This window comes from Aphelocoma coerulescens, chromosome 2 (genome assembly GCF_041296385.1).
Source record: "Aphelocoma coerulescens isolate FSJ_1873_10779 chromosome 2, UR_Acoe_1.0, whole genome shotgun sequence".
Taxonomy (NCBI): domain Eukaryota; kingdom Metazoa; phylum Chordata; class Aves; order Passeriformes; family Corvidae; genus Aphelocoma; species Aphelocoma coerulescens.
The window spans coordinates 125,399,203-125,411,550 of NC_091015.1; the positions used below are offsets into that span (position 1 = coordinate 125,399,203).

General features: G+C 42.3%; 1 pseudogene; it reads left to right on the forward strand.

Annotated features, from left to right (window-relative positions):
* Window positions 1-12,348, forward strand: part of LOC138105240 (chloride channel protein B-like) — a 76,173-nt pseudogene continuing 63,825 nt past the window's right edge.

Below are 12,348 nucleotides of genomic sequence, written 5' to 3' on the forward strand. Positions count from 1 at the left end.
ATGGACGTATTGGTGGCAGATACATTTATTTCCCCATGTCTGAAGGAAAGTAACATTAAGTTTTCTAATGCATTTCTGTTGCTTGTAGCTATTCACATGGTTTCCAGCAACAATTACTTTCTGCAGTCTTTGATTTCCACCTAGATCAATTCTCTTTAACTCGTTCTCTATTTTGTCACATTGATTGTTGCCAGGTCTGCAATTTACATAGTACTTTTGAAATCTCTAGAATTAAATGCCTGATTGAGCTGGCAAAAAAAACCCATCACAGTGTGAGAAATTGGACTTAGGCCATTGCTATATCTTGACATGGATGTGCCCCCCTGACCTGGGCAGTATTTCCTTCATGATGTGTGTTGTTAAGTTTGGGAAGTGTGAGTAGTGGGCTACAAGGAAACTTCCAGCATTGCAAAACCACAGGTCCAAAAGACTTTATTTTGGGTAATTTACATGTGGCTTGTGTAAAGAACTTTTCTCTTGACCTTTAGTACTCACTAATTCACAACCAGGAACTATTTATGTTTCTTCACTCCCTGGAAAAGAGAAGGCTTTGGGGTGACCCAGTTGCGGCCTTCCAGTACCTGAAGGGAGCCTAAAAGATGGAGAGAGACTGTTTACAAGGGCATGTGGTGACAGGACAAAGGGGAATGGCTTCAAACTGACAGAAAGTAGGTTTAGATTAGCTACTAGGAAGAAATTTTTCACTTTGAGGGTGATGAGGCACTGGATAAGGTTGCCCAGAGAAGTAGATGCCCCATTCCTGGAAGTGCTCAAGGCCAGGTTGGATGGGGCTCTGAGCAACCTGGTCTGGTGGAAGATGTCCCTGTCCATGGCAGAGGGGTTGGCACTAGATGGTCTTTAAGATCCCTTCCAACCTGAACCATTCTATCATTCTGTGATTCTGTGATTGAGATGAGATCTTGCCAAATTTGTCCAAATGCCAGTTAGTGGAGAGCAGCAGAAATCCTTTTGTACTCTTTCTTTGGTTATCAAAGTCATGCCTTGGAGGTGGCAAACACACAGCATGCTGCTGATTTTGATTTACAGTAAACATCTGATGTGCATTGAGTCTTTTTCCCCTTTGACTGAGCTGCCAACTTGCAAACCGCCTTGAGTACAGCATCCAAGCTGTAGTACCTTTGGTAGAGAGAACGTCTTGTAGCCCATGAAAGTTTGGATTATTTGCCTTCACACAAAAAGGTTTTTAAGAAGCAGCTACAAGAAAAATCATACAGGTAAACTTACCTTAAATAGTGTTAAGTTGCCTCTAAAACTGTGTAATTTGGACACTCCAGGGAGATGCCTGATAGCAGAAGGAAATAAGAAATATGTATTTACTGTTTCTGTACACAGGAGAATATTTTTAATGTACAAGGGGGCCAAGGGATTAAAAGCGTATTTTGTAAGTGCTTATGCTCTTCACAATTATTGAATATGCAAAAAAGAATTAAAATATTAGCTTCTCATGTATACAACTGAAAAGGAAGAGACTTTGCAGAAGTTTGGGCAAATGTTCTGTTACTGAGATTTCTTGAAATTAATTTTAATTAATTTAAAAATTACAATTAATTTTAAAAATTACTATTAAAAAGTAATTAACTTTTAATTTTTTTCCTCTTACCATAATCTGCAGGAACCATGGTGTTTGGATCTCAGTAAGTCTGCTCTAGTCCTAGATGATACTCAAAATAAATCGGTCATTATTATTGGTGCACAGTTATTATTAGAAGTGTGAGTTTAGGAAAGACAGAAACTGGAGGTAAAAGTTTGCACATTTACATGATGGGTGCTCAGTGCATTACTTTCAGTCAAAGGAAATGGGGATTACTTTGAAATGTGTCCAGAGTGCTCTACCAAATGCTTAATTATTGGGCCACATAATTGATTTTGATATGACATCAAGCAGTCAACATCTGAGAGCAGACTGCACCGGTACTTTTACATAAAAAAAGCCCCAGATCCAAAACGAAAAAATCCAGCCGTATTCCTTACCCAGATGAAAATGGCTTTCACCTGAGTGTAGACCTTTGTTGAGTGTACACTTAAGAGATATTGGCAAGAGTAGCCTGTTGTTCAGGCAGTCACGGTTAATAATCAAAATGCTCTAAAAATGGAATTTGTGTGTTTGTGAGAGGCAGCATAGCAAATAATCCTGTGTTATGGTCTGAGAGGCAACTGTGCCTTCCTGTTTCTAGAACAGAGCGGGATCGATGGCTGCTGATGGGGCTAATCGGAACAGCAGTGGGGGTGCTGGGGTTTTTGATTCATCAGATAATTAACTCTCTCATCAAATTGAAATGGAACCTGGTGGAAAATTACCTGCAGGTGAGCAAGAGAGAGTCAGAGTGACATTTTCTGTGTTAGTTTATTAGAAAATGCAATGTCAAGTTTTAACTGCCTGAAGGTGCTGCCTGTCGAGGTGAGTGTGGAGATCAGATCCCCTTGTGGTCCTTTGTGTACACATATATTGGTGTCCTTTGCTACAACCTGGCCTATGGTACAGTATAATATCTGATTTTGTTCCTGGTATGGGATTGATGAAAGCAACATTTAATATACCGTGGCTTTCCTCGTCCTCCCTGTACACCAGAGGCATGTGCTGCTTTAGGTCTGGGTGATATCCAAGGGAAGGGATTAACCTTCATTAAGGTACTTAGTGAGTGTGGACCTGGTATCAGAGATGTTATTTTTTTCTATGGTTGGGACAGCTACATTTTCAGTAATAGATTATTGTGGAATTATTAATTTGTCCTTGATGGCTGTCATTATCTCTGTGATAATTGGAATGGTGGTGGTAAAAATCACTGAATGGCTAAAACCAATGTAAATGTTAAGGCATCTCTGACCCTGACTGCTTGCTTTTCCTCACCTGTATAAGGAAGCAGGTGGTAAAATTTTCACTTGGCTTGTGATATCTGTGGTAGATTGTATAACTGTTGAAGAGCTTCTTGTGAGAAGGGGTTTTGAGCTTTTGTTCCAGCTGAATCCTGGCTAGGGAGGGTCAGGAATCCTGTCAGCTGCTGCTGGGGGGAGCCTGTAAAACCATCAAGCATGGTATGCAGCCAGCAGCACTTTGTGCAGGAGGAGGCAAGGGTCTGGGCTGACAGTGCTTTTGTGCTCAGCAGCAGTGGCAGGGAGCTGCCAGAGGTGGTCCCCAGCACTCGCAGAGAAATTACCTCTGACTCAGCCGAGGCCGCAGCCCAGAGCAAGTGGCTGAGGAGGGTGCAGCTCTGCAGATTTGGGGCTAGAGCAAGGCAGATGAGCTCCTTGTCTGCACAGATGTGGTGGGATAGCTGACACTGCTGCAGCACTGCAGTGGCGGGATAGAGGCTCGTTAGGAAGGCCACACCATAGTTAGAAGTGGGAGTTGTTCTTTACTTGTCAGAGAAGTGGGAATGGTTGGAGCTCTGCTTTGAGAGAGATGAGAGTCAGCTGAGAGCTTGCAGATCAGCGTTAGAGGGCACACCAACACGTGGGGTGGTGGTGTGGATGTGTGCTGTAAACTGTGCAGAATTAGACAAAGCTGTCTCCAGATATTTGGAAGAAGTCTTTTGGTCACTGGCCCAGATCCCTGTGGGAGTCCAGTCAAACACCCCAATATCTGCTGGAAGTACAACACATCAGGGCACAAGCAATCCATGAGGTTTCTGGAGTGCATTGATAACAACTTTCTGATAGATGATCAAGAAGAAAATGAGGGAACATACTCTGCTGGCCCTTGTACTTGCAGAGGAGGAAAGACTGATCAGGGATGTGAGGGTTAAGGGCAGCAGTAACCATGCAATTGGGGTGTATAGGATCCTGAGATGAGGGGGAAAAGGTGAAGGACTGGACTTCAGGAGAGCACTTTGATCTGTTCAGGGCTCTGCTTGGAAGAATCCCAGAAGAGATCATCCTGGAGAGAACTGGGGTCCAAGAGGGCTGATTGGTTTTCAGGAATTATCTCATCCATGGTGAGGAGTTGTCCATTCCAATGAGAAAATCAAGCAAAATCAAGCATGGATTTACAGTGGACAACAACCTTCTACAATAACATGACAGGAACAGTGGCTGTTCTTTATTTCAGCTTTAACAAGGCTTTCATCACTGTCTCCCATAATAGTCTCATAGACAAACTAATGGTGTATGGTTTAGATGTTTGGACAGTGAGATGGATTTATGTGGCAGAACTGCTGGGCTCAAAGCATTATGTCCAGCCAGAGGCTGGTCCTCAAGTGTGGGGTCAGTCCTGGGGTCAAATACTGTTGGATATCTTCACTAATGACCTGGATGATAGGACAATGTTTTGGTGCACCCTCAGCAAACTTGCAGACAAAAGTAAAAATAAAAGGAAGCAGTGCTTGACAGGCCACAACTGTGGTTCCAACAGCCTCCTGGGCTGCATTCAGAGTGTTGGCAGCAGGCTGAGGGAAGTGATCCTTCCCCTCTCTTCAGCATTGGTGAGGCCACATCTGGAGTACTGAGTCCAGTTCTGGGCTCTCCAGTGCAATGGAGACATGGATGTGTCCTCTTGGAATCAAGACAATGGAACAATACTGACAGCTGCTGAAGGACAGATCTCAATCACTTCACAGAAATGCAAGGGAAGAGTTATTCTGCAGAACAGATGGAAGATGACTATATCAGAGGTAAATATTAAAAAAATGAACAAGTTTAGGTTTTCCATGAGGAAAGCTTATATAATCCTCTTAGAATATTATTTCCCTTTTTTCTTATATACAAACTATGCATATGTTTATAAAAGATATAAACAGTGGATAAATACACATGCAAATGTGTATATATGCATTTGTATGTATATACAAGCATGTGTGCATATATACACACTAAAGTATAAGTACATCATACACAGAAAGAAACCACACTTTGACTCCAGGTCATCACAACAACTGTTACACACACTATTGGTCCTGTTCGATTATAAATCTGTCCTATTGTATTATTAATACAGAAGGTCAGGAGGTAAGCTCTGACATCAGTACAAACATCTAATTCCTGCCCTGGAAGATCTTCCCATTTAAATACCTCCTTTAGCTGCAGCTGAGCAAAACTGTTTTTGTGCACTTTGCTGTTTGGCTGTGCTGCACAATGCATTTACAAAACGCTTGGTGGGACAGGCTGCTCGGAAGGCTGTAGCACTGTGGCCTCAGAAACACCAGGGATGTGCTTGGTCTGCACCCACAAAGTATCACAGCTGAGCCCTGCGGAAGGCAGCGAAGGACGTGGGAGTTGAGGAGTTCTGGAGACAGCACAGCTGTGGTCAGGCCAAACGCAAACAAACAAACCAAAAACCCAGGGTGACCAAAACATGTGTTTTGAATGTGAGAATGGCCAGGGTGAGAGATGTCCTTCTGTTTAAAATAAAGCAGGAAACACTTGCTCACATATATTCTGTCCACTAATAATAGCTGCAAATCCATGAAGGTAATTACTGATCTCAGACTTTGAAGGCTCCATTCAGGCAAAATGCCTGAAGACACCAGAGAATGTTTTTTTTGTGAATATTCTTAATGTCCTTGAACCCTGCTTCTGACCTGAAAAGGGCTTTGAGGAGTAACAATGTTTCCTTTATAGTGTTTTTAGAGATGGGCAGGAAGTCCTGGAAAAAAACCCATGACTTGACTCTGAAAGTCATCATTCACCTTATGCTTACTCACTCCCTTCTTTCTAAAGAGCCTGCATTGCTTGTTTTGGTCTTTCCCTATCATATACCTTCTGCCTGCAGAAATTTGTAGTACAAAAGAACACTGAAAAGGGGGACCTGGTCTGTGGGTGCTGATGACCTGGCTGTGTGTGCTTCTGTCTGGGCTGGTGGTTCTCTCTCTGGGTTCTGTGCTGGCAAGTGTTAGGTCTCCTATGCAACAAGTCAATAACACTGTGATAAACCAAATCTCTTACTCTTCCATATACTGGTTGTTTCAGTATTTTATGGAAAAAAAAATTATACAATTATACAACCCCATTGGAGAGGTCTTTCTTGGCCTTCAGCCTAAACCTGGATTCCACCACCCGTAACTTGTATAAAAGTGTCTGGGGTGAAATCAGTGGTGGTGGCGATGTAATTGACACTTAGCATGTGGTGTTTATAAAATAAATACAAGTGGCAGCTGGTATAACTCATGAAAACTCCGTGTTTGGAAGGGGCCTAAGCCAAAGACCGTCAGTCCATATAAAAGTTCCTGTTGGTTTTAGATTGATCATTTAGCTGTGCTTTGTGGATATTGCATGTGGCCCAGGTTAGTACTTTTATGAGGCACCAAAGCTACAACATTGAGCCTGTCATTTACTATCCTGCTGTGTTCAATTTAATTATAGACAGGCAATTAACAGCATAGGTGAGAGAAAAAGTGAATGTTTTACTAGACTTACCCCGACATCCAGCAACAGTAGGAAAAGGGAGTTTGCTGTTATGCATAAAATAACCAACCAGGTTTAAGCTTTCTAAAGACTGAACTGACTGCACAAATCACTGAGGTTCATATGTACACCCTGCCCCGCAGACAGCCTGAGCAAAGATGAGAGGCTGATGGGCTCCAGGCATCAGGTGGAGGCTGGGGATTGGGAGAGGGGCCCCCCCTCAGTCATTTTCCTCTCTCATTAGCCCCAGTATGTGTATAGCAACACTGTCAGGAGCTTGAATTTTTGTGCATTGTGAGAAGCTATATGGGCATCTGTATTGTCTGTTAATTCTGGAAAAGTTTGTTTGTGAACAGAGCAAGGTGAGGGTCATACTGGAAAATTGTCCACAGACACATCTAACACACAACATCTAATAATTGTTGACCCTGTTTCTTTTTTTTTTCTTCCCCTTGCAGTTCTTTTGGCAGCAGCTTCGCCATCTGACTTGCCAGAAAGCACTGGGTATTTGAATGGCACTTCTATTCAACATCTTTTTAACATCAAGATGTTTTTAGGGACATCTGTCTCACGTATGCTGGCTGTAGCCTTCAGGCTCCTCTGTGAGAAGAAGGTCCCAAATTCCATTTGGGGTGAGAAATAGCAGACAATGCTGAAGTTATCAGGCTGTGGGTATGGCTTTGCGACATCTGTCTTGGTGGCAGCGCTGGCTTAAAAAATACCCTGCGCTAGGAGGGAGCTCTTTTCACCTGTGCTGTTCTCCATCCCTTTTGCATTAGCTCAACTATTCATGCCATGCAGTGAAGGAAAGGATTTGTTTGCTGCATGTTTTAAATCCTGGCTTGGTTCCGCAGTATGATTCCCTGAGTGATGCTCGGCAAGCAGTTATCTGGACAACTGCAGTCAGTTTTGTTTCTGAAAAGCCACCTGCTGTGCAGCCATGGCCTGCTGGCTGCTTTACATCTCCTGTAACGGCTTTTACTTGAGCAAAGTCTGTATAAAAACAAAGCCAGTGTCAAGTGGCTTCACACAACAGGGACAGTAATTTTACAGCCACCTGCAGAAGTGCCATAAGTGGCTGTGCAAGGCATGGACTGATGGAGTTTGTGTTTCCAGCTTGGGAACACGGCAGCCACCAGTGCCAGCTGAGGGCAACCACAGGAAACCAGTGCTGCTCTGCAGGTAGCAGATGGCAGGTTGGGTTGGAGCTGCGTGTTGTTCATGCAGTAGTGTTACACTATGTTTCTAGGTGGGGAAAAGTAGACTTTATAGTCTTTTTGAAGGATAATGTTTTTATACCACCTTCTTATGTACAAAGGAAGAGAATCCCTATCATCCTGCTGTTGTCCTTGGCCTTGTGACGGGGATAGAGGAGGCTTGCCTGGCCCTCCTCTGTAGGTCAGATCTTAAAATTTACTATGTTGCAATACAGCCAAACTTGGTAACTGCAGGCCAGATTTTGGGTTTTTTTGTTTGTTTTGGAAAGTGACATCATTTCCTTTATTCATCATTTAGAGGAGAATTCTGCTGCCCTTTATTATCTATCTGGAACCATATCTTGAAAAGAGATGCTAAAATTGGTCTCTGCTAATAGGATATAGATTGTTTGTTGGCTGTTTTGCTGTTTTATTTCTGATCCTTTTTGGGTTTGGAAAGTATTCATCCTTGAGGTTTGTTCTCCCCTCTTCACCACCCTGACCAAACATATTTTCCTCCCCACCAACCATTCGCATTTTCTGTTGCTCTGTGGGTTTATACTTATTTATTTATTTGCATAGAGGTGCAGCACCCTAGGGGATGACTCAGATGTTCAAAAATAGGAGCGCATGGCTAGTCGGAGGTGGCCACAAACCTTCTAGAAAATGCTTCCCAAGAGTTAGCTCTCCCTTTTGGTTTCTTTTGTTTTCTTTGCTTTCAGACATTTGTCTCCAGGAGCTCTGAGACTGCAGCTGTGATTTCTTTTTTTCCTTTGTGCTGGGTTGGTAACAGTGATTTGTGAGCCAAAGAGTTGAATCATATTTCCATGAATAAAGTCATCACAGTATCAACGTGATGCCTTTTCAAAACATAGGAATTAAGAGCTAGTTTAATTTAATTTAGTTGGAACTCTCCACCATTTTTATTAAACATAAACACACGTAAGTTGCTAAAAGCCTCTGAGAGATTTATTAAGGCTCCTAATTTAAGTCTTGTAGAAAAGTCTTCCAAGATTATACAATGAATAGATTTTTCATTCCACTAAGGGTTTGGATTTTTTTTTCCCCATTTAAATGTAATTTGAAGTGCTGCCTGGGAACACACTGTAATAATTTAAATCATCACACGTCTTCTGTTAGAAGTAGGGCTGTTCTGGCTGCCATGGTTGTTAACCTGGGAACAGATGACTGAAATGATGGGCTCTAGTTTGATGTGTCACCACACTAGGGCAGACATTAACATGCAATTCTTCAAAGGCAATTCATGGGCAACCATCATAGCACTCTTTGGAAAAGAGACATTTAAGTCTCTGAGTAAAGAACCTGAAAGTCTTTAGTAGCTTCCTCCTTTATGTCAATGGGACTTTGCATGTTTAAAAGATGTGTTCAGCATTTTCCATGTTTAAATTTGTTGAAATCAATCTAGCTTTGCTGCTGCATGCCAGCTAAGGCTCTGTCCTCCCCTGCCTTTAACTGATTTATGAATAATTTACCAAAGAGTGCTTTCAATTATACAACATCACTTTTAGTGCTCTCCTGGGTCATGGCCTGAGCCAGCTGCAGTTGGACACCATTGCCATCCACCTCCCGATCTTCACCAGGTTTTGGAATTCAGCTGATAAGTAAGTGATGGGCAGAGATGTGGGGCTCTGTGAGGGCCATCCCATCACTGCCCTCAATGCCCCAGGGGTGTCTGGTGAGTCACTGGTGAGCCCATTGCATCTGGAAGGGAAATGGAGATGCTGCACCAGCAATCTTTCAGCATTCCTGCTGCCTGTCACTTTGGAATGGGGAAAAAGCCACCCACTCTAATTAAAGGAAAGTTGTTTAATTAAACAACTTTAAAGTTCTTTAATTAAAAGAAAGTTCACAAGTTGTTTAATACATTAATACAGAAGACCTTTTCCCATTGCTTTCTGGGTTATATAAGGAGGGAGAAAAGTGCGAGATTTTTACACCTGGATTTTATCCTTAAAGTAATGATGCTCTCCTAGGAAAAAAGAGATTATGGGGATTGCCCAATGTGCACAGGGAGTCCTTGATTTATTTTTTGTGTTTTGAAAAAGTAAATTGTTTGTGACACTTTTTTAGTCTGGCTCTTCTCTCCTCATGTGTGTCTATGAGATAATGCTGGTAAACTCTCTCTTGTGAACAGTTTACTGAAATTAATGAGATTAATTTCCAGGAAAAAAAATTGCAACTACTTTATGTCTTCTGGATGGTATTTATTGTCATGTTGACATACAAAACCCTGTTTGGTTTTTTAAAGTAAGGATTAAAAAAAAAGAATCCTGTGTGTTAATTTCCTCAGGAAATATAATTCAAATGAACAAGCACTTGTGAACTATCTGTAGCTTACAAGTAAATAAAAAAGCATCAAAGAGAAGGTGTGGGATCTCCTTTGCCTTTCGCCTTTTAAGATCTGTCATTTAAATAAATCTGAGATGTGCTGGTTAAAAAAAATGCTACTCATGGGAGAAATCAGCAATTGCGGTAAGAAAAGAAGAAAAAAATGTTTGTTTTGCTGTGCAGGATCCAGTTGTAGTATAACTTGAAAGAAGCACTATCTTGCAGTCAGGAACCATCCTGGGGAAAGCAGGTTGTGTGGAAGTCCCCTTCACAGAGAGCTGTTGCTGAGCAGCAGAGACAAATGTCAGTCTAAGTGAGACCTCACTTCTTCACAAAGACCAGGATGACAAAATCCCGCTCCCCTGGTACCTTCTGGTGCTGAGTAGGCTCAAGAGATATACCCACTCCAGGTACAGTCACAGGCAGAGCAGTAGCTCAGCAAGCATTAGGCTGTTGAAGGCACTTAAGGCATTCCTCCATGGAGGAGCCCTACTGGATGTGTTGGAAGGGTCCAATTTCAGGGTTGATACCCCTGGTGGGACATGTAGCATGTACAGCTGGCTGGAGCAAGAAGCTGGGGCTGTCCAAGGAGAGCTCGCCCAGCTTTTACTGAGGCGTGCAGTACCTCTTGAGTTCCCTGCTGCTGGAAACAATGTCACTGGGAATGTACCACATGTAAGTAAAAATCCATGCACAGAAGTATCTTAACCTTTGTGAGTTGGGAAGTATTAGACATGAAGTTACCTGTGTAACCTTACTGGTAAGCTTTGTTAAGGGCTTTGGCACATGACCTCTTTAATTTTTCCTTAATTTTCTCTCCATTATGCTCACTGCCACCTGTCCATGTACCCATAAAACTTGTGAATGAGAAGTTAAAAGGGCTTACAGATGTTCAGAGATGACTCTGATGTTTGGGTTTTTTTCTGAAAACTAGCCATTTGCTACTATTTAAAATACTCAAGTGTTTTTTATGCTCATTGACTTCAGCTGGTACTGAATTCTCAGCATGTCTACAAATTACCCCTGAGGTGTCAGGCAGCACACCCAGAGGATGCAAGTTTTATAAGCTTTTGAGCACTATTGATTAGTTCATTAGATGTATCAGCATCACTCCAGTAACCCCCACAAAGGCTGGACTTGAGTCTATTTTTCTAAGACAGAATTCAAGCATAATTTTATTTCCTCCTTCTAAATCCTTCCCTCTGTTTTGTACACTGTGGCCTCCTTTAAAAATATAACATTTGTCTGATGCAGGATGTTGTTTTAACAGAAAAAAACGAGTGTTTGGGAAAGAAAATTATGTTGTGTGAGTGAAAATATATCATATAAATGTTTAAAGGAAGACTGTCCACTAATGCCTTTTTTTACAATACTATAATTATTTTCCTCCGTCTTTTTCCTCCTTTTTTTTTCCCTACTGGAACTGGCTCACAGTGCAGATCTCTGCTATTTGAGCTCCTAGTGCTGCTTACAGCAATGGAGTTGCTCCTTGGGGCATATGTGGGCTCCACACCTTTACAGGGAGGGAGACAAGGCATATATGTTCCACGTGGGTTTCTCGGGCATTTACAGACTGAGGCAGCATGCTGAGCCTTCGGGCTCCAGGACTGTACTCTTATTCTCTAGTGAATCCCATTTTTTCACTGCAATAGTTCACTCCTGTGAGTGCGCTGTTCCAGGATGGGAAGTGGCATATCTGCTTGCTCTTGGGCTATTTGGTGCTAGTTCAGCAGCTCACTGTCACATGATACCCGTGGTACCCAAACGATGCTACAGGGCTGAGGATTTTGTCAAGACAAACATGTCTGAACTCACATCGTAGAGATGCAAGGCACTATAATAACCCCATAATATACCTGCAGCCTTTGAGAGGAAATTATGTCTATGGTGGTTTTTTTCTCCTCTTTTTTACGCCTGTTACCCAAATTTTGTTTCTTCTACCTGTTGCAGGCACAGTTTCATTACAGCTGGTGCAGGAGCAGGCATAGCTTTGGTATTTTGTGCTGTCACTGGCAGACTCTTGTTCTTCTTAGAAGAATTGGGATATCAGGCTGGCCTGAAAAACCTGCTGCTGCTGCTGCTTGGTGGCCTGCATTTTCACCATGCATTTACTGTTCTCTTCTTTCTATGGGTTTGTTTACAGGGGTCATTTGGGATTTTTTGAAGCAGAGAAAGAATTCTGCTATGGGTATGTACTGTGCGGGTGTGTGAGGAAATAGATGCAGGGGGTCAGGCTTGTCTCATTCAGTGTTTTTGCTGAGGGATTATTAGGGAAGGGGGACTGAGAAGGGGGAAAGCTGGGATATGAACAGTTATCAGATCAGTGGGTATGGAAGCCTTCAGACTTTATGTCTGGAAATCACTTAAATACAACACAGATTGTTTTGTTCTAAATCATAGCGAACAGACAAAGCATCTACTGTTTGCTTATTAGCTATTCATAGGG